We start from the raw sequence: 23,751 nt of genomic DNA, 5'->3' as shown, positions 1-23,751 counted from the left end.
TCGACACCTTGGAAGCTTCCAAATGACCTACAAATGTCATGAAATTCAAGCCACTTTTAAGTATTAGTAGGTATATGTCATTTTTCTAAATATTAACCATTTAATTCACTTATAACACTAGAAATCATTAACTTTTGGAAAACACAAAGGTAGCCCATATAATTATGAAAATTCAGGGTAATGAAAGGTTATATGGTCATGGAGTTGTGACATGTGGGTGAAATGGTGGTGATAAAGATGAAAGTGGATGATATTTTTAATACATTTTGGAGATTCTACATTCCCCCCAACTGATGTTATTGCATGTCCTCATGCAATCTAGTGCAATGCTTAATCATGATTTTCTTTTGAATGAGCTTGGCTTATATCATATGTCCTTAAACTTTGCATTTGATAGTATTTAACAATTTTATTTTGTTTTGCAAAGTATTACTTGTCATACATTGAATTGCAACATGTTTGGTTGGTTCTTGTGTGACAACCAAATCTTAATTGGTATTGGTTCTTGTGTTTCAATACCTTGTTTCTTTTTGTTGCAGCAAGCTTCATTGAACACGTTTAAGAATGCATAAATCAGCCATATAATATTCTCATCATTTAGACATTTATTTGCAAATCACATAAGTTTTTAACCATAATGAAATCATAATTTATTAGGACGAGTATGTTAGGATGAAATGAAGTGATATGGATGTGATAATAAATGGATGTCCCTTCCCCCCAACTAAAGGTGTTTACAGTTTTTTTTCAAATGAGAATGGAAATATGGTGAAGTATTTTCTAAAAATTATAATTTTAGTATTCAAGGAATTTATGATTAAAAGCTAGAAAATAACATACATTTACGTACCTAGGAAGTGGACAAACTGTGCATATGTAGAGAAGTTGTAGCTGATGTTGGATCATGGAATAGAATTTAGAATTTCATCTCCTTCTTGGTTGCATAAATGATGGGTGAGGTGGTGAAAGTGGATTATTTATTTTTGCTTCTAAATCTGTTGTATCTGCTACAAATTGCTGAAATGATATAGTCTTCACTTGCTACAAAACCTGATGGTACAATTCTAGTCATGTGAATAAATGTGTTGTTTTCAAGCATGAAGAGAAGTCATTGGATTACCAACCATTAATGAATGTCATTAACCAATGTGAGGCAAACTCACCATTAATGTCAACGAGTGCCAAGGTACCTAAGTACATCTTGCAAAGTGCGAATAGATGAGTTGATGTTGAGCCACTTGCAAGATCTAACGATCAAGGGACATTGATGTATTCGCATGATTGTCAGTGAGAGAACTTGTCATTGATGCATACAAGCCTCAAGGTACTAATAAGGACTCTAGCCTTGAACCTAGATAATGTGTTGATGTCGATAGGCCAAGACTTGTTAGAAGGGAGGCATTAATGAATCCTCCATCATCTAACACGAGTATGAAATGGTGATTTTGGAAAGACTATGAATGAAAATTTTTGGAGTGGATCAAGTTTTATTTATTGGAAAGGAATATGACAAGAGGGTAAACAAGAGTGTAGGTTTTAACCCCGTACATAAATTACCTGCATACGAATTCTAAAACACAGAAAATAAACAATGCCAGAAAATAACACATAAAACACATATACACAGAGATTTTCCCCTCGATCCCAAAATCGGGACTACCAGCTTTATTTTTCATTATGTTCCTTTCAATGTTACAATACATATTTATACATGCCGAAGCATCCAATACCATGGACCGAAAACCATCACGTCCAATACCATGGACTGAAAACCATCGTGTCAAAAAACATGTGTGAAAATCATGCACAAAACCATAGGTCAGTCTGCCCAACCTAACATAGGGTCCAAAAAGAAAATTTTCTGAGGCACTACCCCGAACCCCATAAAGTGGGGTCAAGGGTACCCCTCAAACCCCCTGTGACGCGCCCCCCCCCCCCCCCACCTCTGCCCCTGCTACACAATCACCGCAACGAAGGGGGGCCTTCCCCCCCAACCCCCTCTAACCCCTGGTTAACTATGTGGGCTAGTCGTGGAAACAATATAACACAACCCAACATTCTCCCACTTGTTGTTTTCTTTCCACAGGGGGCCACAAGAGAGATTAATCATTTTTTTCCAGCCCTAAAATGCCCATTGTTTCTCTGCACCAAGAGAACTTCTTAGAGCTCACAGATTTTGTCAATGCATCTACAGTATTCTTCAAAGTGTCCACCTTTACCAACAACACCTTTTTATCTTCTATCATAACCCTCACAAAGTGATACTGAACATCAATGTGCTTTGTCTTTGAATGATATGCAAGGCTCTTTGCCAAGAAAATTGCACTTTGGCTATCACAGTCTATCCTTATAGCTCCCTGTACTAACCACATACTTGAACACAATCTCTACAACCAAATTGCTTCCTTGCTTGCATGAGTGGCTGCCATGTATTCTGCCTCTGTAGTTGATAGTGCCACTATAGATTGTTTCTTACTCATCCAAATGACTGCACCTCCAAATAGTTTAAACTCATACCCACTTGTAGATCTTCTCTGATCTAGATCTCCAGCCCAGTCTGCATCAACAAAGCCATGAATATCCAACACTCTGTCCAATCCCGGTCTTCCTCGGTAGCACAAACCATAATCACTAGTGCCACGCAAATACCTAAAAACCCTCTTCACTGCTATCCAATGCTCCTTTCCTAGTTTTGACATAAACCTGCTCAATACTTCGACTACACATGCAATGTCTAGTCTAGTATAGACCATTGCATACATCAGGCTACTGACTACACTTGCAGATGGAACACTGAACATGTCCTCTTCCTCTTCTTGTGTCTTGGGACACTATTCAGTAGATAACTTTACACCTACAGGAATAGGAACCTTCACTGGTTTACTATCCTGCATATTAAATCTCTGCAATATTGTCTCAACATACTTCCTTTGGTTTAATCAGAGCTTCCTCTTTGCCCGATCTCTTTTAATTTCCATGCCCAAAATATAGTTTGTAGCACCAAGATCTTTCATGTCAAATTTGGAGGTCAAATGGGTCTTCAAATCCTGGATAATTTCTTTGTCATTTCCAACCAGCAGTGTATCATCCACATACAAGACCAGATAAATAACACAGTCACCAATTAATTTGAAATACATACAGTGATCTGCTTTACTTCTGGTGAAGCCAAGTCCCCGTATAAACGTATCAAATTTCTGATACCACATCCTTGGTGACTGTTTTAACCCATACAGAGACTTCTTTAACTTGCATACCAATTCTTTCTTACCCTTCACCGCAAAGCCTTCAGGTTGCTTCATGTAGATCTCCTCTTCCAGATCCCTGTGAAGAAATGATGTCTTCACATCCATCTGTTCTACCTCAAAATCAAAAGTAGCAACAACAGATAAAATTAATCTAATAGAAGCTACCTTGGCAACAGGAGAAAAAATATCACCAAAATCAATTCCCAGCACCTGGGAATAACCTTTTTCTACCAACCGAGCTTTGTATTTCTCCACCTTTCCTTCTGCATTTGTCTTCTTCTTGAACACCCATTTGCTGCCAATGGGTTTCCTTCCAGCCAGCAACTCCACCAGATCCCAAGCCTCATTTTTGTGCAAAGATGTCATTTCATCAACCATGGCCTCTTTCTAGAGTTTTCCATCCTCTGAATCTACTGCTTCCTTCACAGTTCTGGAATCATCATCAGTAATAGATAAAGAAAAAATTGAACAGAAATCACATGGACTATACCTTTCTGGCTACCTTCTTTCTCGAACTAATCTTCTCACACCCCGAGTTTGTGGATCTTCATCTTCTTATTCCTCCTCTGTTGTAGAGTCTAATTCTTCTTCCTTTAGCTCAAACTCTATCTTCTCAGGTTCCTTGGTTGGACTTCATTTTTAATAACTTCTTTCACCTCTCTAAACACCACATCTCGACTGTACACAACCTTCCTTGTTACTAGGTTCCAAAGTTTATAACCCTTTAAACCATCCTTATACCCAATGAAGATGCACTTTTCAGATTTACTATCCAACTTGGTTCGTTTCTCCTGTGGAACATGTACATATACATCACATCTAAATAACCTTAGATGTGAAAGAGAGGGTTTGTTAACAGTCCATACCTCTTGTGGAGTTGTATCCTCCAATGCTAAAGAAGGTGATCTATTGACCAGGTAACATGTTGTCTCCACCGCCTTTGACCAAAATTCATGTCCTAACCCGACACCACTAAGCATGCTTCTTGCCCTTTCCATCAATGTCTTGTTCATTCTTTTTGCAACTCCATTTTGCTGAGGTGTATATGGAGTAGTCTTCTGTCGTGCTATACCACACTTCTTATAGAATTCTTCAAATTCCTTACTGCAAAACTCTCCACCATTATCTGTCCTCAGCACCTTTATCTTTTTCTCTGTCTAGTTTTCCACCAGAGCCTTGAATTCTTTAAACTTGTCAAAGACTTCAGATTTCTTCTTAAGGAAATATATCCATGTATTCCTTGAGAAGTCATCTATAAATGATAGATAGTACACAGACTTACCTGGTGACGGAACCTTCACAGCTCCAAACACATCACTATGCACAAGCTCTAATATATGTTTTGCCCTCTTACCACCAGAGAGGAAACTCACCCGATTTTGCTTCCCATATAAACAATTTTCACAGAAATCAAAATCGAGAGAGATATTACTCATACCTTCTACCATAGCTTTACCATGAAGTATTCGAAGTCCCCTCTCTCCAATATGACTATGCCTTTGATGCCACAACATCATCTTCTCTCCAAAGACCACTAGATTTTCTGTTCCACTTTCGGGAACCACAGAACTGTTGCACCCATCAACAACCATGCTACCTTGCAGCTTGTACAGAGTTCCAATCCAAACTCCCTACATCAATACCAGTGCCCCCCGAACCATCTTGCAGGTATCCTTCTTGAACACTGTTTTTACACATGCAATCATCCAACTTGCTTACAGAAATCAAATTTCTAGCCAATGCAAGAATATGCAGAACACTCGGAAGTGTTCTAACCCTTCCACATTATAACTTCAACTTTACTTTCCTGTGACCAATGATTCTAGCATTCCTATCATCCCCTAAGAAGACATCACCACCATTGTATTTCTCATACTCGCAGAACCACCCTCTATGGGGAGTGAAGTGAAAGGATGCACCTGACTCAATCAACCTTCCCTCATGATCTACATGTGTACTTGAAGAAGCCAGGTACACATCCCCACCTTCATCTGAGGTGGTTTTTTCCTCTACATAAGGAGCATCATTATATGCCTTTCCTTTATCGGGAGCTTTAGATTTACAGTCCCTTTTGTAGTGCCCTTCCTTTTCACATTTCTAGCACACCACCTTCACAGGTTTTCCTGGAGATTTAGATCTCTCTCTAGATTTGGATCTCCCACTCGATGACTTATTTTTGCTTTTGTTCTGGGACTGTCCTCGTACAGACAAGGCATCACCATTCAAGCTCTCCATATTTTTCCATCTCATCTCCTCCGTCGGCAAGGATGATATTTCATCAAACTGCAAGGCAATTACATTGCTACCTATTGCAATAACTAGACTATCCCATGAATCTGGTAGAGAACACAACAAACTGATGCACTTATCTTCATCTAAAATTTTAATATCAACAGATGCTAACTGACTTACCATAGTATTAAATGCGTTCAAATGCTCTGTCACCGAGTCTGCATCTTTCATCCTTAGGTTATACAGCTTTTTCCGTAGGAATAGTTTATTCACTAGAGACTTAAATTGGTACAAAGTCCCTAACTTTTCCCACAAAGCCTTCACCATAGCTTCCCCTGATACATTCAACAATACTGAATCTTAGACATACAATCGTATTGTGCTCTTTGCCTTCTAATCCAACTTTTTCCATTCTTCATCGAACACTCCCGTTGGTTTAGTACCCAGATCTACCGTGATCCACTGATCTTTATCCACCAACAGATCCTCCATATTGAGTTTCCAAAACTTAAAACTCTGACCATTAAATTTCTCAATCTCTATCTTTCCACTGCTCGCCATCTTCTTTCACCACTAGAATCAATCTCGCAGATCTCCCACTGAATAGGGTCTACCACAGGCCTGAGTGAAACCCATCAGCAACAAAGGCGTCCCCTTGAAGCCAAAAAAGCTCTGATACCAAATGTAGGTTTTAACCCTATACAGAAACTACCTGCATACGAATTTTAAAACAAAGAAAATAAACAATGTGATAGAATAACACATAAAACACATATACATAGATATTTTCCCTTGGATCCCAAAATCAGGACTACCAACTTGATTTTTCATTATATTCCTCTCAATGTTACAATACATATTTATACATGCCGAAGCATCCAATACCATGGATCGAAAACCATCGCGTCCAAAAACATGTGCGGAAATCATGCACAAAACCATAGGTCGGTCCGCCCAACCTAACATAGGGTCTAAAACCAAAATTTTCTGAGGCACTTCCCCCGACCCCGTAAAATGGTGTTACGGGTACCCCTCCAACCCCTTGTGACCCCCACCGCTACACAATCAGCACAACAAAGGGGGGGTTCCGCCCCCCTTCTAACCCTTGGTTAACTATGTGGGCTAGTCGTGGAAAGAATATAACACAACCCAACATAGAGAATGGAAAGCAAAAGGACAAATTAGCATGTAAGCAAGCTCAATGTCTCTATTAATGGGTTAATGAAAGGAAATTATGGAAAATGTGAATGGAAAATGTAAGTAGAAACATGCATCTCTTGCAAGGAAAATAGTGATGATGATGCTTAGCCAAAATGCTTGGATAGCTTGTGATCTTGGAGAGGAAAAATGATGGCATTTATGGATGATAGAAATGGATTTAATTGGTTCATGTCTCTTGAAATTGGTCACAGAAAACAAATCATGCACAATTGGCTTCCTTCAATTCTCCAATTTCCCTGGAAGCTGAAAATAAACATGGCACTAACATTGCAATAGAACGTAAGTGTGTTCAAAGAGAAGTGATCAATTTCTTTTTGATACATATGAAAAATTTTCATAATTAACAGGTTCATGACATGTTTTCATTTCAATTGGTTAGTCCAATTTCACAATCATGATAATAAATAGAATTTCTAAAAGAAATGACGATATGCACAGGTAAATAATTTCCTCCATTTATGTTTGAATCATAGAATTTCATAAAGATAAAGAAATATTATTTGTAAATGCTTATTGATTCCTGCAAAACAATCCTCAACTAAAAAACAAAAAAAAATTCATCAATTGATCCCGCGGATGAAGCGCCTTCGTAGTTCTTCTTCTTTCCTGCATCATGCTTGAAAACATCATCATTAGACGAAACCAATAAATTTTGATCATGATTTTTTGATTAGAATGCATTCTTGACAAATGGATCATTGAGTTAAATACATAACTGCAAAATCGTCGTTCAGTTGCAGAACTGCGTAGTTTTTGTAGCTAAAATCCTGAACAAAGAGTTAAGTACACACATCTATGCATTTTTGTTATGAACAAATAACTAGTCCAATCTTCAAATTGAACAATACCTCTTCCAAAAAATTTAGCAAATAGAACGATTTATTTATTTATTTATTTTATTTCCTGCTTCAACAGGTGTGTAAGTGAATCATCTCAAAAGTTCCCCCCCTTTTTTTTAATCATGAATTGAATTTCACATCAATTTTTATGACAATTTTCCATAGCAATTTTCTTTAAAAAAAAAAAAAACTAATTAAATATTTACATAATTTACAAATTGAAAAACAAAAAATTAAACATACTAATCACAAAACATAACATATCATAAACATAATATTAAAACATAACATACATAATATCAAAATTAAAACATATAAAAAACAAAACATTAAAATATATACTAGAAAAACATAACATTATACATAAAACATTAAAACACATAAAAGCAAATTGTAACATGTTAGGTTCCTATACCAATAGGAGTCATAATTTTTGAATAGCTAAGGTTAAGCCTTGTAATATGTACATACTTTTTCTTTCTGAAAATGTTTTCCATATTCAAAAAATTAAAAAATGTAAAGAGGGTATGTCCTAAAAGAAAAATCAAAGGAAAAAAAGAATGAAAAGGGTTAAAAAAAGATGAAAATATGAACCCCAAAGAAAGAAAATACCAGGAAAGTGTGCAAGTCCAAATGTCACTACTATTTACTTTTCTGCATAATAATGATTGTGTGCAACTTGTTATTCATGCCACAATCCATGGTAATCAAATAGTTTAATCTTGGTATTCCATGTTTTGAATTTCATGTTTATAGATAGAAATTGAAAATTTGACCAAACTATTTAACCTTGGCAGATAATTAGATTAGGTAGAGTGAATAAAAGGAGCTCAACTGTGTAATCTTAGCCCTTGGCAATAATAAAGATAGACTTAGTGGTGGGCTCCAGTATTGTAGCAATAATGCTACAACTCCTGGAGCTTCCTTCTCTAATTTTATCAACCCGGTAGTTCGTAACAAACTTGGAAGCGACGGTGCTGTATGCACAAGTACTAGCTCTTGTCGCAGCTGTCACTTGGTCAGCTGGCACAAGTCCGCTAGGGGCTCAAGCCAACTTCTATGAGCTCTTAGAAGAAGCTTTTTAACTGATGAATGAAAGCTAACTCAAAGGAAATTAACCTACTTGTAGAAAGGAACTGAAAGCCAACAAGAAATGAAAACCCTAGCAAACCCTAATTCTACCAGCTAGTCCTACTGATGCAACGGTGAGAATGCAAACTACTGAAAGTGATACCATTACTTCTATGAAGGTGAGATGCATGTGTCTAGACTACTTTTATCTGAAGAGAACATATTTTTGTATTTTTGCTCAAGTTGTTGGAATTATTATGCATGTGCTTCTAACTGGGTCTTTACTGTGCAGGGATAGATCAAGGGGAGGAATGCTTGGAAGAGGTCAGGAAGGCTCAGAGAGGGTCTAAGGAGTCCCTAGCATCCTTTCAGAGAGTCTCACAAAGTTTGGATGCCAAGCAACCGTGTTTATGAGCTTCTACAGGAAGTCTGCAGGGGTTCTACAGGAAGTTCAGTAATTCCTACAGGATGTCCTATAATCGGATTTTTGGGTGATGGATGAGTGGAAGAGGCTGCATGGATGGATAGGGAGGTAGGGGAGGAGTTTGTAGTGACTCAGTGACAGAGAGATGAGATGAAGAGGGTGTGTACAAGGCTGGTTGGTCTAAAGGAGGGTATAGGGAATGGAAGGCCGAAAAGGTGAAATTACGTGGGTAATAGAAGAGTTGGGAGGCAAGTGGTCTAACTGGGAGATGAGTAGATGGCATAGGCATGGCTTAGAAGGATAAGGGAGTGAGGGGGTAGCACTGCACAGTGTAAATGAAACAAATCATCCACATCCTGCACATAACCGAAATATCATGATCCTATTCTAACTGTTTAGTAAAACCAAAGAATAGCACGTTATTGCTAAGGAAAATCATGCATGGTACTGAAGCAAAGAATCACCCCACAAGATCTTAACGCATGGACAACTATTACAGCGAAAACATTGTATCAAAGATTGCATGTACATGTAAAACACTGTTTTTGGTGGGTGGCATTGTCTGCAATTCCAACCCCTAAACAGAGGTGAAAATGAGTGTGTAGTCAACCCTCTTTTTGGAACTCTTATTAACTCCAATCTCCTTACTCTATTCTAAACTACTGAAGCAACTCTGTTCATAAAACTAACCTACTTAACCAGACCAAGAAATTCAACTCAGCAAACTGCGTTTCCAAATGCATGTAAAGGAAAAGAAATACAATGCTGAAAGAAATATAACAATACACAGGAAGGAGGCCTTAGGCTCTCAGGTTGGGCCCAACCCCGAGAGCCATGGATCCTTTAAGAACTCGGAACTGAACTCAAATCTGCTTGCTTTCCATTAAAAGACAACAATCATAAGTCAAATAACATGCCAAAAATGGCTTACAAAAGAGCAAAACAGAGCTACAGCTCATAGTCCAGAATATGCAACAAGGTTTCAAAAGTCCTCTTCGAAGGCTACAGCCCTATCATTTATACATCTTGAGGCCCCAAGCTGGCCTCCTAAATCAGTGGGGCTTGGCTGACCAAACTAAGAGTGATCTGCTGCTTCCTCGAAATCCGTTTGGCTGCCTTCTAACTCGGTGGTGGTGGCTGTTGGAGCTCGGAGTTAGGGGTGAAGATCATGAGGAAGGCTATTCAATGCTGTGGACAACCTTCCTACAAAATCTCAATCCCATCTTGGCTATCTCCTAGCCCTCATCTGCATGGTTTTGCTCCATTAAATGTCAAAAAAAACCTGAAATAAGCACGTGTTAGCCACCTAGGACTAGTGACTACCCTCATTCGTACAAATAACATAAATATACTAAAAAATGATGCATAAGTTATGAAAAATGAAGGGTTGAGCAAGGGTAGTTAGGCCAAATGAGCCCAAAATGTTACCAAATTTGGGGCTCATCATCACCCCCCAGCTAAAATGATTGCTCATCCTTGAGCAACTAATCCAGCTCCTCGTCCTTCATTGCCTTCACTGCCACCCTCACATCCCAAGCTTCTGCAGTAGTGTCCTCCTTACTGACATGGAACCCAGCCTTTCTTTCCACCTCTTCCCACTGTTCATGCTCATCTTTCTCTGTGTTGCCTTCCATCAATCCTAACAGCAGAGGTGGGCTTAGCTTGAGGCCAATCCAGCTGGCCTGGAGGTTCTGCATAGATTTCTTATAGAGGGGCACCCGTACTAGAGCTTCCCTCATTCGAGTTGGAGTGTGATATTCCCTGATTTTTAGACTGTGGGCCAATGTATTCCATCGGCGGGTGCAAGCTTGAACACAGTTGTCCCCTAGCAGTCTCTCCATATCCTCGAAATGCACTATGGCCTGGGCCTGCTGATCCATATATTTCAATAAAGCTTGAGGGTCGGTGGATAAGTGTTGGTGTGCCGATATTAATGCAGTTGGATCCCCTGGTTCTGCTCTAATTAGTAATGGCTCATTCAACTCTCGGTTCATGACCGCTTTGGCTTCTGCTGCTCTTTTGTCTTCATGGTTCAACCATGAGGCAAATGCCATTAACTGCATATCCCCTAAGACCGTGTTTGGATCCCATGAAGTCACATTAGGAAGGGCCAAATTATGGAGGTAGAACTCCGATAGTTTGGCCTTATCCTCTGATGAACTGGTATTGCATAATTCAGTGAACTGCTGCGAGTCTTGGAGCTGAGAGATACCCCTTTGTGCTAATGCATTAATCTGAAATTGTAGCCATTGGTCTCTCAGGTACAGGCCATAGGATTTGGCCGGCTGTCTGCATTGTATAGCATCCATGGCCCAACTGGCCATGCAGGCCAATTGTGCCTCTTTCTGCTGCAACTGCTGTTTGAGAGCTTGTATCTCAATTTGTGCTTGCAGTTTTGTTTCCTGTAGATGCGAGGTGGGTTCCCCAAGACTGACTTGCAGTCCTTCTCTGCCTTGCTGTTCTGCTGTGATGTTCCCTGAGGATGTGCCCGTTCCTCTCCTCAGCTCCTGTAGCTGCAGTCTAAGTTTTTCGTTCTCTTCCTGTAGGAACACCCGTTGGCAATTTGCCACGTGTTTAGCCATAGCTAATTCCTTCCTTGCCTCCTTGAGTTGTTCCTCCAAGGGGCCTATGTCTGCCACACCTTTTGATTTGGCTATTTTCATCCACGTGTGGGTTCGTACTCTCTCTTCCTCCAATGCAAAGAAAAGTGGCACAGTGAATTTCTGTGGTATAATTTTTCCAGCTTCTAAGAAATTATAATATGAGCTCAGACTTGGCTGAGGACTAGGCTCTGGAATATGCTCTTTCTCTTCTTCTCTTGGTGGCTCTACTTCGTCTTCCCTCGGTGGTGATGAGGGTGCTTCTCTCTCCATCCTCTCTGTCTCCTTGAGCCGGGCTAAGGTTTCCTGTAGAGCGGCCTCAGCATCCTGTAGCCAGGCTTCTGAAGCCAACCTGTCCATTCTTTCTTTCCACGTGGTTGTCTTCGAGCTCCCCCTCTCATAGGTGACTGATATCTTTGAGGGGGACCTCTCCCTGGGCGAAGTAGGGGCATCTTCTATAGTAATTGGGCTGCTGGATGGAGGCTGTGGCTTGCCCGTTTTGATTCTCACACTTCTCCTAGCTTTAAAATATAGAGGGGCCTCCCTCTTTCTCTTTTCCTTTGGCTTAGGAGGTGTACTAAGGGCGGCCAGCACGACTGTTGCCTCCCTTGCAAGAATGTCGGCTCTCTTTTCCTTGGGTTTTCCTTTCTCAGGGCTTCCTGTAGAAGGCCCTTTATCAGCTGATTTCTGGCTTCCTGTAGAAGCCGGTTTTGGTTTTCCTGTAGAAACAGGTGGCACTGTTTTAGTTTGTTTTGCTGAGTGTGTTTTGCTTTTTGACTTGGTCGAGGCTGCTGTCGAGGTGCCTTTACTGACGTGGACCTGCTCAGTCTTGTCCATCCGACTTTGTAACCTCTTCTCTCTAGGCGTCAACATGGGTGTGTCATCCTTCTCTTTGGAAACCTTTTTCTCTTGTTTCTCCTTTTGCTCTTTCTTCGGTACTTTGGCCGTGGGTCTTTGGCCTTTTTCTTTCTTCTCTGTGGGTACTGACTCCTTCTCCTCGCTGCTAGAGGAACCAAGCTCTTCGGTCAACATTTTTATATCGCCATCCTTAGTCAGATTTCGGAAGGCTTCCCACGAGAGAGGGACTTTGTATGTGTGAAGTGCATCCTCCACGAGGAGCTTAATGAGCCCATGGTGGGCTACCTGGTCTGGTGTGCCTTCTCTCAACTTGGTGGCACATTCTGTCATAGACTGCAGTAGAAAGTAGGGAATACTTAGTTTGTTTTCTGCAGGTAGGTCCATCGGATGTCTCAATTTAGTGAGTAGCCGGAAATGGTACCCATACACAATGTTAAACCGTCCTTTGCATGTGATGTATTTCATAATTTGGAGGCTGACTTCGCTCCAAAGTGGCAGTAAGCTAGTTCTGCGAACCCCGTTCTTATCCTCTGAGAATTGCTCCTCAGGTGGAAAGAACTCCTTTTTAGCCTTCTGGCCTAATTTCCTCTCTTCTTTGTCCCATGGCACCCCCATTGGGAGCTCAGTGACTCGGCTGATGAACTGTGGGGTGAGTCTGAGACTTAAACCCCTGAAATTGACGGTGGCCAGCGTTTTTGATTTTCGCTTCAGAGCTCGCAAGAACTCCTCTGCCACCTCATCATCATATCCTTGCAATTTGTCGCAGAACGACATCCATTGTGCATGAGTGAACAACTCTACCACCTCAGGGTTCTCCCTTAATTTCTTTGAGTCGGTCAGTTCCTTTCTGATGAATCCACCCGGCATGGTGAAAACCTGCTATGTAGCTGGAGGTGGTGGATGTGTATTCAAAAACTAGCCTTTTGGGATAGAGCGTAGAATTACGCTTCTGCCACGCATACAATTCGCAAAGACTATCTACAGATGAGCCTTAAAAATCACCTCCTGTAGAAAACCTTACATACACTTCGATGACAATTCATGCAAATGGAAGACAATACTTGCAAATTTTATGATCAGACTGTAGAACGTCGACTCTGCCACCCTCGAAACAAATTGCATGGGAGGCACAGGTCAGGCTTACCTTTTCCAATTCGCCACCTTTAACGTGAAGAGCCCAATTTTCCTCGTGGCAGTGAGCTTCCTGTAGCGTAGCTTTCCTGTAGAAGCAGCGCACGAGTTCTGGAGAGCACTGCAGTGGTTCTGTGCCTTCTGTGCCGCTACCAGACGTTCGAACAGGCCGAAGACTTGGAGTAACGAGCTTCAGAAGAATTCAGACGCTTACTCGACTTCTAAACGGCTGATGATAAATGCAGGGGGTGGCGATCTAGCCGATAGATTTGAATCCGGCGAAATTCGTGGCACGGGGGTGAGCTGTCCCTGCCGGACCATTGGACGACGTCATCTACTCATTCCACTGCAAGTTCCCTGACTGTTGCATCATTCTCTACAGATCCACCGCCGTCATTTCTGTTAAAACGCGCTTCTCCCCGACTGGACGGTTCTCACGTGTCCACTACCCGTTCTTCTTGCCATGACCACCATTTAACACATCCGACTAAACCACCTGACTGGTTGTCATGGCCAGTTGAATGGCCATACAACTGCTCAACCCGTTCATTTCATACTTGCAAACATTTCAAAGTATTATTCATGTAATTCGACGAAAGAAAGGGCGAGGCACTTACCTGTGCGGCCGCGACATGATTTTCCAGGTTTCAGGACGATGATGACTAGATTTGCTTGCTGCTGCTATTTGCACAGGCCCGGAGGTCCTTCCTTTTCACAGGCTGCTGATGGTTACGATGCTTATTACCTGGCTGTGGGTGGTGCATGTGCCTGCTCTATTATTGCATGTTGCAGGCGATTTAATGGTGTACACTCTAGCTGGCTGAACTGCTACGGGATTCCTGTAGGATGTCCTGTAGCAGTTTTTCCTCCTCGGGTGCATGCTGAACGGTGAAGACAGTGGCATCACGATCACGCTCGCAGGGCCCTTGGATAGCTGTGATGAGTATTGCATGGCCTCTCGGCATCTTTTTCCCCATTTAAGAATCGCTTCCTCTTGATAATTCAATGATCTGTTTTGATTGTGCAGGTACTTTCATTGCATGTCAATTGGGGTGGTAGAAGGAGGTGACAGCAGTGTGTGATGGAGAAAATAGTAGCTTGCATGCCTCCATGCTGGACCTCGGTCGTTATATCTCCCCACATAATTAGTTCTGGGCCGTCCAAAACTTCTACAGGAAGTTTCCTGTAGAAATACAGAACTTCCTGTAGAAAGTTTGTAGCTTCCTGTAGAAGACTAAGCTGTGATGAAATCGTGCCCATACCTTGGAGAAGATGAGTGTTTTCGGAGGGGGTGCTGGTGAGGTCACCTGGTAGCATAATAAGGACCCTTGTCTTTGAGTTGAGGGACCTCTCTTCCTTCATAGAATACCTGCAACCTGCATGCATTGCCACATTGTGAACTTGTTGTCCCTGTTTTTTTTTTTTTTGTTTATTGTTTTTTTTTTTTTTTTGAAAGACAGCAGGGGTGCCTCAATGAGGTTTTCACCCTTGCCATCTGCCTTAAGTGCCTCGGAGAGGTTTTCACTCAAGGGTCTTTTTCAAATCCCCTTTTTTTTTTTTTTTTTTGAAAGACAGCAGGGCGCCTCAATGAGGTTTTCATCCCTACCATCTGCCTTGGGAGCCTCAAAAAGGTTTTCACCCAAGGATCTTTATTTTATTTTATTTATTTATTTATTTTTAATTTTTTTTTTAAGAACTTCAGGGTGTGCCCAAAACAGAGGCAGAACCCTTCTCTATGACCAGCACTGATTTTTCCACAGTTTTGATGAATTCTTGCCTTGACAGAGGCTTTCTGTAGATCTTCAACTGATGCCCATTGACAAGCATAGGGATGGCCTCCTCATCAATGGTTCGAATAAGAACAGATCCATTGTCATTACACTTTTCCACCGCATATGGTCCTAGCCATCTGGTTCTCAGCTTTCCCTTGAAATCTTTATGCCTGGAATCATACAACAACGCCCAATCTCCTGGCTGAAATTGCTTGTCATTGAGGTGTTGGTCATGCCACACCTTCCTCTGAAGTTGAACCACTTCTGAGTGGAGAAGGGCCTGCATTCGGTGCTCGTCCAATCCATTCAGCTGCAATAACCTTTCTTGTTGGGCATGGCTGAGATCTAGGTCCAGCTGAGCTTCCATCCTCAAAGTGTTGTACTCGAATTCAATTGACAGCAAAGCTCTCTTCCCATAGACCAGCTCATAAGGTGTGAAGCTGGTTGTGGTCTTCCAAGTGGTGTTGTAAGCCCATGTGGCCTCAACCAGGCGATCTGCCCAATCTTTCCTGTTGTTGCTCACCACCTTAGTCAAGATCCCTTCCAATGCTCTATTAGTGACTTCCACCTGCCCATTTGCTTGAGGATGATAGGGGGTGGAAGTCCTATGCTTGATTTTGTGATGAGCTAGTAGGTCTTCAATTAAGTTGGAGGTGAACTGGCTTCCTTGATTAGTGATTAGCTCTCTTGGGTAGCCAAATTTGTAGAAGATGTTTTCTCTTAAGAACTCGGCCACCTTTTCTTCTGTTGCTGCTTTGATTGCCTTGGTTTCTGCCCACTTTGTCAGGTAGTCTGTGCACACAATGATGTAAGACCTTTGCCTCGAAGGAGGATTGATCGGACCCACAAAATCCATACCCCACTTCTCAAATGGCTCAAGAGTCACTTGAGGTTGGAGAGGCATTTCATCCCTTGGAGTCGGTTTCCCCATCCTTTGGCATCGGTCACACTGGCTGATATACCTTCTGACATCTTGATGAAGCGTGGGCCAATAGTAGCCTGCCTGCAGAATTTTGAAGGTAGTCCTCTTTGCTACAAAATGTCCTCCACAAGGCCCATCATGACAGGTGAGGAGGATATCAAAGATTTCCTCCTCCCTTACACAACGCCTTAAGATCTGATCAGGGCCAAGCTTGAATAGGTTGCCCCCAATCCAAGTGAATGAGGCACTTTTTCTGATGATTCTGCTCTTCTCTCTTGAGGATAGGTGCGGAGGGAACTGTGTTGAAACAAGGTAGTTTGCTATATCAGCAAACCATGGAGAGAGTACTGAAATAGCAAATAGATGCTCATTGGGCATCTGGTCATCCACTGTTCCATCCTCATCTGCAGATAAATCCAATCTAGACAAAAAGTCAGCAACAACATTTTCTTTACCTGGTTTGTCAACGATAGTCAAATCAAACTGCTGCAACAAAAGTAACCATCTAATAATACGAGCATTCACATCTGGTTTATTCATTAAATATCTAATTGCAGCATGATCAGTATGTACAAATGTTTGATAGCCAGTGATATAATGTCGGAACTTGTTCAGTGCATGGACCACGGCCAAGAATTCTTTCTCAGTTACAGTGTAGTTCAGTTCTGCCTTGGATAAGTTTTTGCTAACAAAGTAAATGGCATATGGAAGTTTTTGTTCAACTTGTCCTAAGGCTGCCCCTATGGCTTTGTTCGAGGCATCAGTGTGGATGTGGAAAGGTAGGGCCCAGTTTGGACCTCTCAAGATTGGGGCAGACACCAACTTGTCCTTTAATTCATTCAGAGCCCTCTGACAATTGTCAGTCCATTTAAACTCCACATCTTTTGCCAAGAGGCCAAACAATGGTGAGGCTAGCTTGCTGAAGTCTTTAATGAATCTCCTGTAATACCCTGCTAATCCTAAGAAACTTCAAACATCTCTTACCTTCTGAGGAGGTGGAACCTTCTTGATAAGAGCAATTTTGTTAGGATCCACTTGTAACCCTTGGCAAGAAATGGTATGGCCTAGCACGGTCCCTTCAGTCATCAAGAATTCACACTTTTCAGGGCTAAGGGACAGGTTCATCTCAATGCATTTGGTTAGGACTTTTCCCAGATTGGACAATGCTTCCTGGAAGTCGGACCCATAAGGAGTGAAATCATCCATATAGATTTCCACCGCATCATGGACCTGCTCAGAAAAGATGCTCAAGATGGCTCTCTGGAAGGTGGCAGGAGCATTGCATAGTCCAAAGGGAAGAACTCGGTAAGCAAAGGTACCCCAAGGACAAGTGAAGGTGGTCTTATCTTGGTCTTCTGGGCTGATCTGGATCTGGTTGTACCTGCTAAACCCATCCAGGAAAGAGAAAAACTTCTTTCCTACCAGTCCATCAACACTTGATCTATGAAAGGTAGAGGAAAATGGTCTTTCGTGGTATCTTTGTTCAGTTCTTGGTAGTCCACACAGATTCTCCACTTCCCATTTTTCTTGGGAACCAACACCAGGGGGGACACCCATTCGCTATCTGAGATGGGGTAAATGAATCTAGCATCCAATAGTTTCTGCAATTCTTCCTTGACGATGTCCTTAAGGGCTGGATTCATTCTCCTCTGGGGTTGCCTAACTGGTTTACAATCCTCTTTGATGTAGATGTGATGGGTACAGACCGAAGGATGGACTCCTTTCATCTCCTTATAGCTCCAAGCAAAAGCATCTAGATGACTGGCCAACAGACTACACAGCTCCTTTTCCTGGGAAGAAGATAGGGAGGAGCTAATCTTTAATGTTCTCTCAGGGCCGAACTCCACATTATTGACTCTGGGAGTGACAGGGTTGGTCGCACAAAGGTCCACTAAAGTGCTGGCTTGGGCATCCTCCACCAATTCCTCTAAGGACAGTGCACTGGGAGGTGGATTCTGGATCAAGGTCTCAATCAAATCATCCTCGGTTGGGGGATCTCCCCTAGTGGTGTCTAGGGTGCACAAAGGTGCTGAGTACACCTCATCCTCTTCTCCTTCCTCCAACGAAAGTGGTAATTCATGCTCTAACGAGGGTTGGGTAGGAGGGTATAGGACTAGCTGCTTGGACATAGGACCATTTTTTATGGTCATGTTTCCTGCACGGCAACTTATGTAAGCATCTGTAGTGGCTAACCAAGGCCTTCCCAAAATAAGAGGATATCTAGTGAGCTTTGCCTTTGGTTGCAGAACCAAGAAATCTGCAGGGTATTCCCAAGAGTCAACAGAGACCAAGACATCCTCTACAATCCCTTCGGGAGTCACAGTGGAGCGATCTGCTAGTTGTAGGACTGTCGAGGTCTTTCTCAAGGAACCCTGAAGGTTGAGTTTGAGCATGGTATCTCTGGTCATCACATTAATGGCAGCCCCCAGATCAATCAAGGTGTGAGGTATGATGGTGCCATTGATGTGGACATCTACTACAGGACTCCCAAGATCTAGATACTTTGGACAGATGACTTGTCCCAACATAAGATCAGACAGTTGTCCTATGACATTGATGGTTGAAGCATCTCTCTTTCACCTGCCTGGGTGTCTGAAACACTTTTCCTTAACTAGTTTGTTGTATATCAGTACATCTTTGATGGCTTGGAGAAGTGGTATTTTCACACACAACTGTTTGAGTTCTCCCAGAAGCTCGTCCTCCTCTGGGTTGGGTTGTGTGGTGGCTATTAGTCTCTCAGGAAAGGGTGGAATAGCCTTTGGTTCACTTTCCTGTTTATCTTCCTCGTCCTCTGGGGGAGGAGGTTGGCGATCCAGAAGAGTCTTTCCAGATCGCAGATTGATCTCCTGGATCTCCACAGCATAGGTAGGGCATGATGTTTCCCCAGTATATACCTGTTGGGCCTGTCTGTTGTTGGGGTTTGGGTTCGGTTGAGCAGGCATTTGAGGTTGCCTTGGAGGAGCAGGAGGTAATGGTTGTGGTTGAACTGGTGGTGGAGGCAAAATGGCGGGAGGAGTATTGTACTGGGGCCTCCACCCCGATTGAGGTGCATTCCACTGAGGCTATGGCTAGGCATGTGAGTGATACGACTGAGTAGTGGGTTGAGTATGGTACTGCGGTGGGTAAGACCATGGAGGAGGCATAGACCAGGAAGGATGAGCAGGGGGACCCCAGGAAGGCATAGGAGTAGATTGGTTGGGGCTGTAATAAGCTTTGGGTGTCCCTTGCAGCCCCTGCTGGTAAGGTCTAGGTCCTTGTGGCCTCCTTTGGTTGAGGAAATAAAGAGGTTCAGTGGGGGCTTCTGTCCCTTGATACATGGCTTTAAGCCCAGGTAAGGTTGGACATTGGTTTGTGGGGTGGTCTTCCTCACAAACAAAACATACCTCAACCGAATGTAATGGGCATTCGTTCTTAGGGTGTTTCCTTGTACACCTAGGGCAGAAGATAGCCAAGGCCCTCTCAGCTTCTTCTTTCTTCTGCTGGATTCGGAATGTATCAAGTTGCATGGCGATGGTCTGTCTCACCTCACTCTTGAGATCTTCTAATTGATTTGCAAACTCATGTTTGGAGAGAGGAATACCAGCTGAGAGGAGGTTTCCTCTACCTCGTTTCTGGGCTACCCTAGAGTGGTTTCTAAACACAGTCTTTATTTCCTCATAAGGTAGTTGGTAAATATCTCCTCCGCCTAACATGTGAAGGGTATCTAAGAGGTCTTCAGGGACTCCTCAGAGCATAACCAACTTGAGGGATTCAGGGTCAAGTGTGCACCTGGCCCGTTTATAGCTAAGTTGGAACCTTTCCTCGTAATCCTCTAAGGACTCATCATTTCCCATGGTCATCCGAAAGATTTCTCCCTTGGTTTCCTTGGACCTATAGTAGTCCCGGTATTTGGTATTGAAAGCTTGTTGCATCTGAGCCCAAGTGGTGATACTGTTCCCAGGTAAGCCCATGAACCAGCGTAATGCTGCATCCTTAAGGGTTGAGGGGAAGAGTTTCAGCTTCTGCTCATCTTCAATATAGTCATAGGTTCGACAAAGGATAGCAAACTCAAACAGGAAGGTATCAGGATCTTCAGTAGCCATCCCATGGAAGTGAGGTAAAGCGGAGGGGCTAATGTTCTTCATTTTCATGTCTCCATTGGTCTCTCGGATGGGGAAGGCACCTTCTATTCTCTCATCTTCTCCCCTATGATCAGCCATAGCTTCAGATGGAGTGGTCTCTAACTCTTCTTCTGCTATAGGATCTTCATATATCTCAGGAGGTTCGCCTATAGGTTCTTCTGGATCATTGTTGCCACAGAAGAGAGAAGGGTGACTCAGTGATGTGGTGGGGGTGTTGGGTAAGAATTTGCCTGTTTTATCTCGATTCCTACGAGGCATGAAATGGAAAGACTCTTGATTGCTTTTGTTTTTTCTCTGGTACCTGCAAAAACTGAAACAGATTGATCTACAACTAACTATCTTGCTGAAATGAAAATGTAGAATTGAAATGAAAGCAGGAAAGAACTAATCTACTTTGCTCAAATGAAATTGCAGGAATTGAAATGCTAGTCTACGCTTGCAGAATTGAAATGCTAATCTACGTTTGCAAAAATGAAATTGCAGAATTGAAATATTAATCTATGAAAGCAGGAAATGTCTATGCTACTTTTGCAGAATGGAAATGAAATAAACTACTTAGCAGAAGGCGAGAGTAGGAAAATAGAAGAAAAGCAACAATTACTAATACTCTGACGCTTCCCCGGCAACGGCGCCAAAAAGATGGTGGGCTCCAATATTGTAGCAATAATGCTACAACTCCTGGAGCTTCCTTCTCTAATTTTATCAACCCGGTAGTTCGTAACAAACTTGGAAGCGACGGTGTTGTATGCACAAGTACTAGCTCTTGTCGCAGCTGTCACTTGGTCAGCTGGCACAAGTCCGCTAGGGGCTCAAGCCAACTTCTATGAGCTCTTAGAAGAAGCTTTTTAACTGATGAATGAAAGCTAACTCAAAGGAAATTAACCTACTTGCAGAAAGGAACTGAAAGCCAACAAGAAATGAAAACCCTAGCAAACCCTAATTCTACCAGCTAGTCCTACTGATGCAATGGTGAGAATGAAAACTACTGAAAGTGATACCATTACTTCTATGAAGGTGAGATGCATGTGTCTAGACTACTTTTATCTGAAGAGAACATATTTCTGTATTTTTGCTCAAGTTGTTGGAATTATTATGCATGTGCTTCTAACTAGGTCTTTACTGTGCAGGGATAGATCAAGGGGAGGAATGCTTGGAAGAGGTCAGGAAGGCTCAGAGAGGGTCTAAGGAGTCCCTAGCATCCTTTTAGAGAGTCTCACAAAGTTTGGATGCCAAGCAACCGTGTTTATGAGCTTCTACAGGAAGTCTGCAGGGGTTCTACAGGATGTTCAGAATTTCTACAGGAAGTTCAGTAATTCCTACAAGATGTCCTATAATCGGATTTTTGGGTGATGGATGAGTGGAAGAGGCTGCATGGATGGATAGGGAGGTAGGGGAGGAGTTTGTAGTGACTCAGTGACAGAGAGATGAGATGAAGAGGGGGTGTGCAAGGCTGGTTGGTCTAAAGGAGGGTATAGGGAATGGAAGGCCGAAAAGGTGAAATAACGTGGGTAATAGAAGAGTTGGGAGGCAAGTGGTCTAACTGGGAGATGAGTAGATGGCCTAGGCATGGCTTAGAAGGATAAGGGAGTGAGGGGGTAGCACTGCACAGTGTAAACGAAACAAATCATCCACGTCCTGCACATAACCGAAATATCATGATCCTATTCTAACTGTTTAGTAAAACCAAAGAACAGCAACGTTATTGCTAAGGAAAATCATGCATGGTACTGAAGCAAAGAATCACTCCACAAGATCTGAACGCATGGACAACTATTACAGCGAAAACATTGTATCAAAGATTGCATGTACATGTAAAACACTGTTTTTGGTGGGTGGCACTGTCTGCAATTCCAGCCCCTAAACAGAGGTGAAAATGAGTGTGCAGTCAACCCTCTTTTTGGAACTCTTATTAACTCCAATCTCCTTACTCTATTCTAAACTACTGAAGCAACTCTGTTCATAAAACTAACCTACTTAACCACACCAAGAAATTCAACTCAGCAAACTGCGTTTCCGAATGCATGTAAACGAAAAGAAATACAATGCTGAAGGAAATATAACAATACACAGGAAGGAGGCCTTAGGCTCTCAGGTTGGGCCCAACCCCGAGAGCTATGGCTCCTTTAAGAACTCAGAACTGAACTCAAATCTGCCTGCTTTCCATTAAAAGATAACAATCATAAGTCAAATAACATGCCAAAAATGGCTTACAAAAGAGCAAAACAGAGCTACAGCTCGTAGTCCAGAATATGCAACAAGGTTTCAAAAGTCCTCTTTGAAGGCTACAGCCCTATCATTTATACATCTTGAGGCCCCAAGCTGGCCTCCTAAATCAGTGGGGCTTGGCTGACCAAACTAAGAGTGATCTGCTGCTTCCTCAAAATCCATTTGGCTGCCTTCTAACTCGGTGGTGGTGGCTGTTGGAGCTCGGAGTTGGGGGTGAAGATCACGAGGAAGGCCATTCAATGCTGTGGACAACCTTCCTACAAAATCTCAATCCCATCTTGGCTGTCTCCTAGCCCTCATCTGCGTGGTTTTGCTCCATTAAATGTCAAAAAAACCTGAAATAAGCACGTGTTAGCCACCTAGGACTAGTGACTGCCCTCATTCGTACAAATGACATAAATATACTAAAAAATGATGCATAAGTTATGAAAAATGAAGGGTTGAGCAAGGGTAGTTAGGCCAAATGAGCCCAAAATGTTACCAAATTTGGGGCTCATCACTTAGATAGATTACTATTGTGAAATAAAAGAAAAGGTTTTGATAAGGGTTTGCCAATTTAAGTGCACCCTAATAAAGAGAAGTAAAAATGGTAGGATGAGTAGGTAGGTAAGTAGAAGAATGGTTGCAGAATTGTGATGATTGTCAGGTAAGAGAATAATATTCACTTTCATCATCAAAAGTTCGAAGTATTGGTGAAAATCAAGCATGTGTCAGAGTTCAAAAAGTCTAAATGATTAACTTCCCTCACTTATTATATTTCCACTTAACTAATTCCAAGAAAAAGTCTTAAGTACCTAAAATCTTAAGTCAAAGGGACTCGGAGCATTTCTCTGACTTTTGGAGGGATCGGACCCTCGGCCCAATGACTTACAGGTCCTAAGTACTAAAAATCCCCTCATAAACAATCACCCCCTTCAAATCACTCATTTTCCCAAACAAATCCCTTTTCCTAAGAAAAACACCATTTTTTCTAAAGAAAAGTCATTTCCCCCTAATAAACCCCTTTTTCTAAGGATACCACCTCGTTACCTAGGAAAAGTGAATCCCCCCATATAAACCCTTTTCCACTCAAACAAATCATAAAAA

The sequence above is a fragment of the Pinus tabuliformis genome, chromosome 9 (assembly GCF_031772625.1).
Source record: "Pinus tabuliformis cultivar Carrire ecotype Pingquan chromosome 9, CPIR1, whole genome shotgun sequence".
Lineage (NCBI taxonomy): Eukaryota > Viridiplantae > Streptophyta > Pinopsida > Pinales > Pinaceae > Pinus > Pinus tabuliformis.
This window is presented reverse-complemented; position numbering follows the sequence as displayed.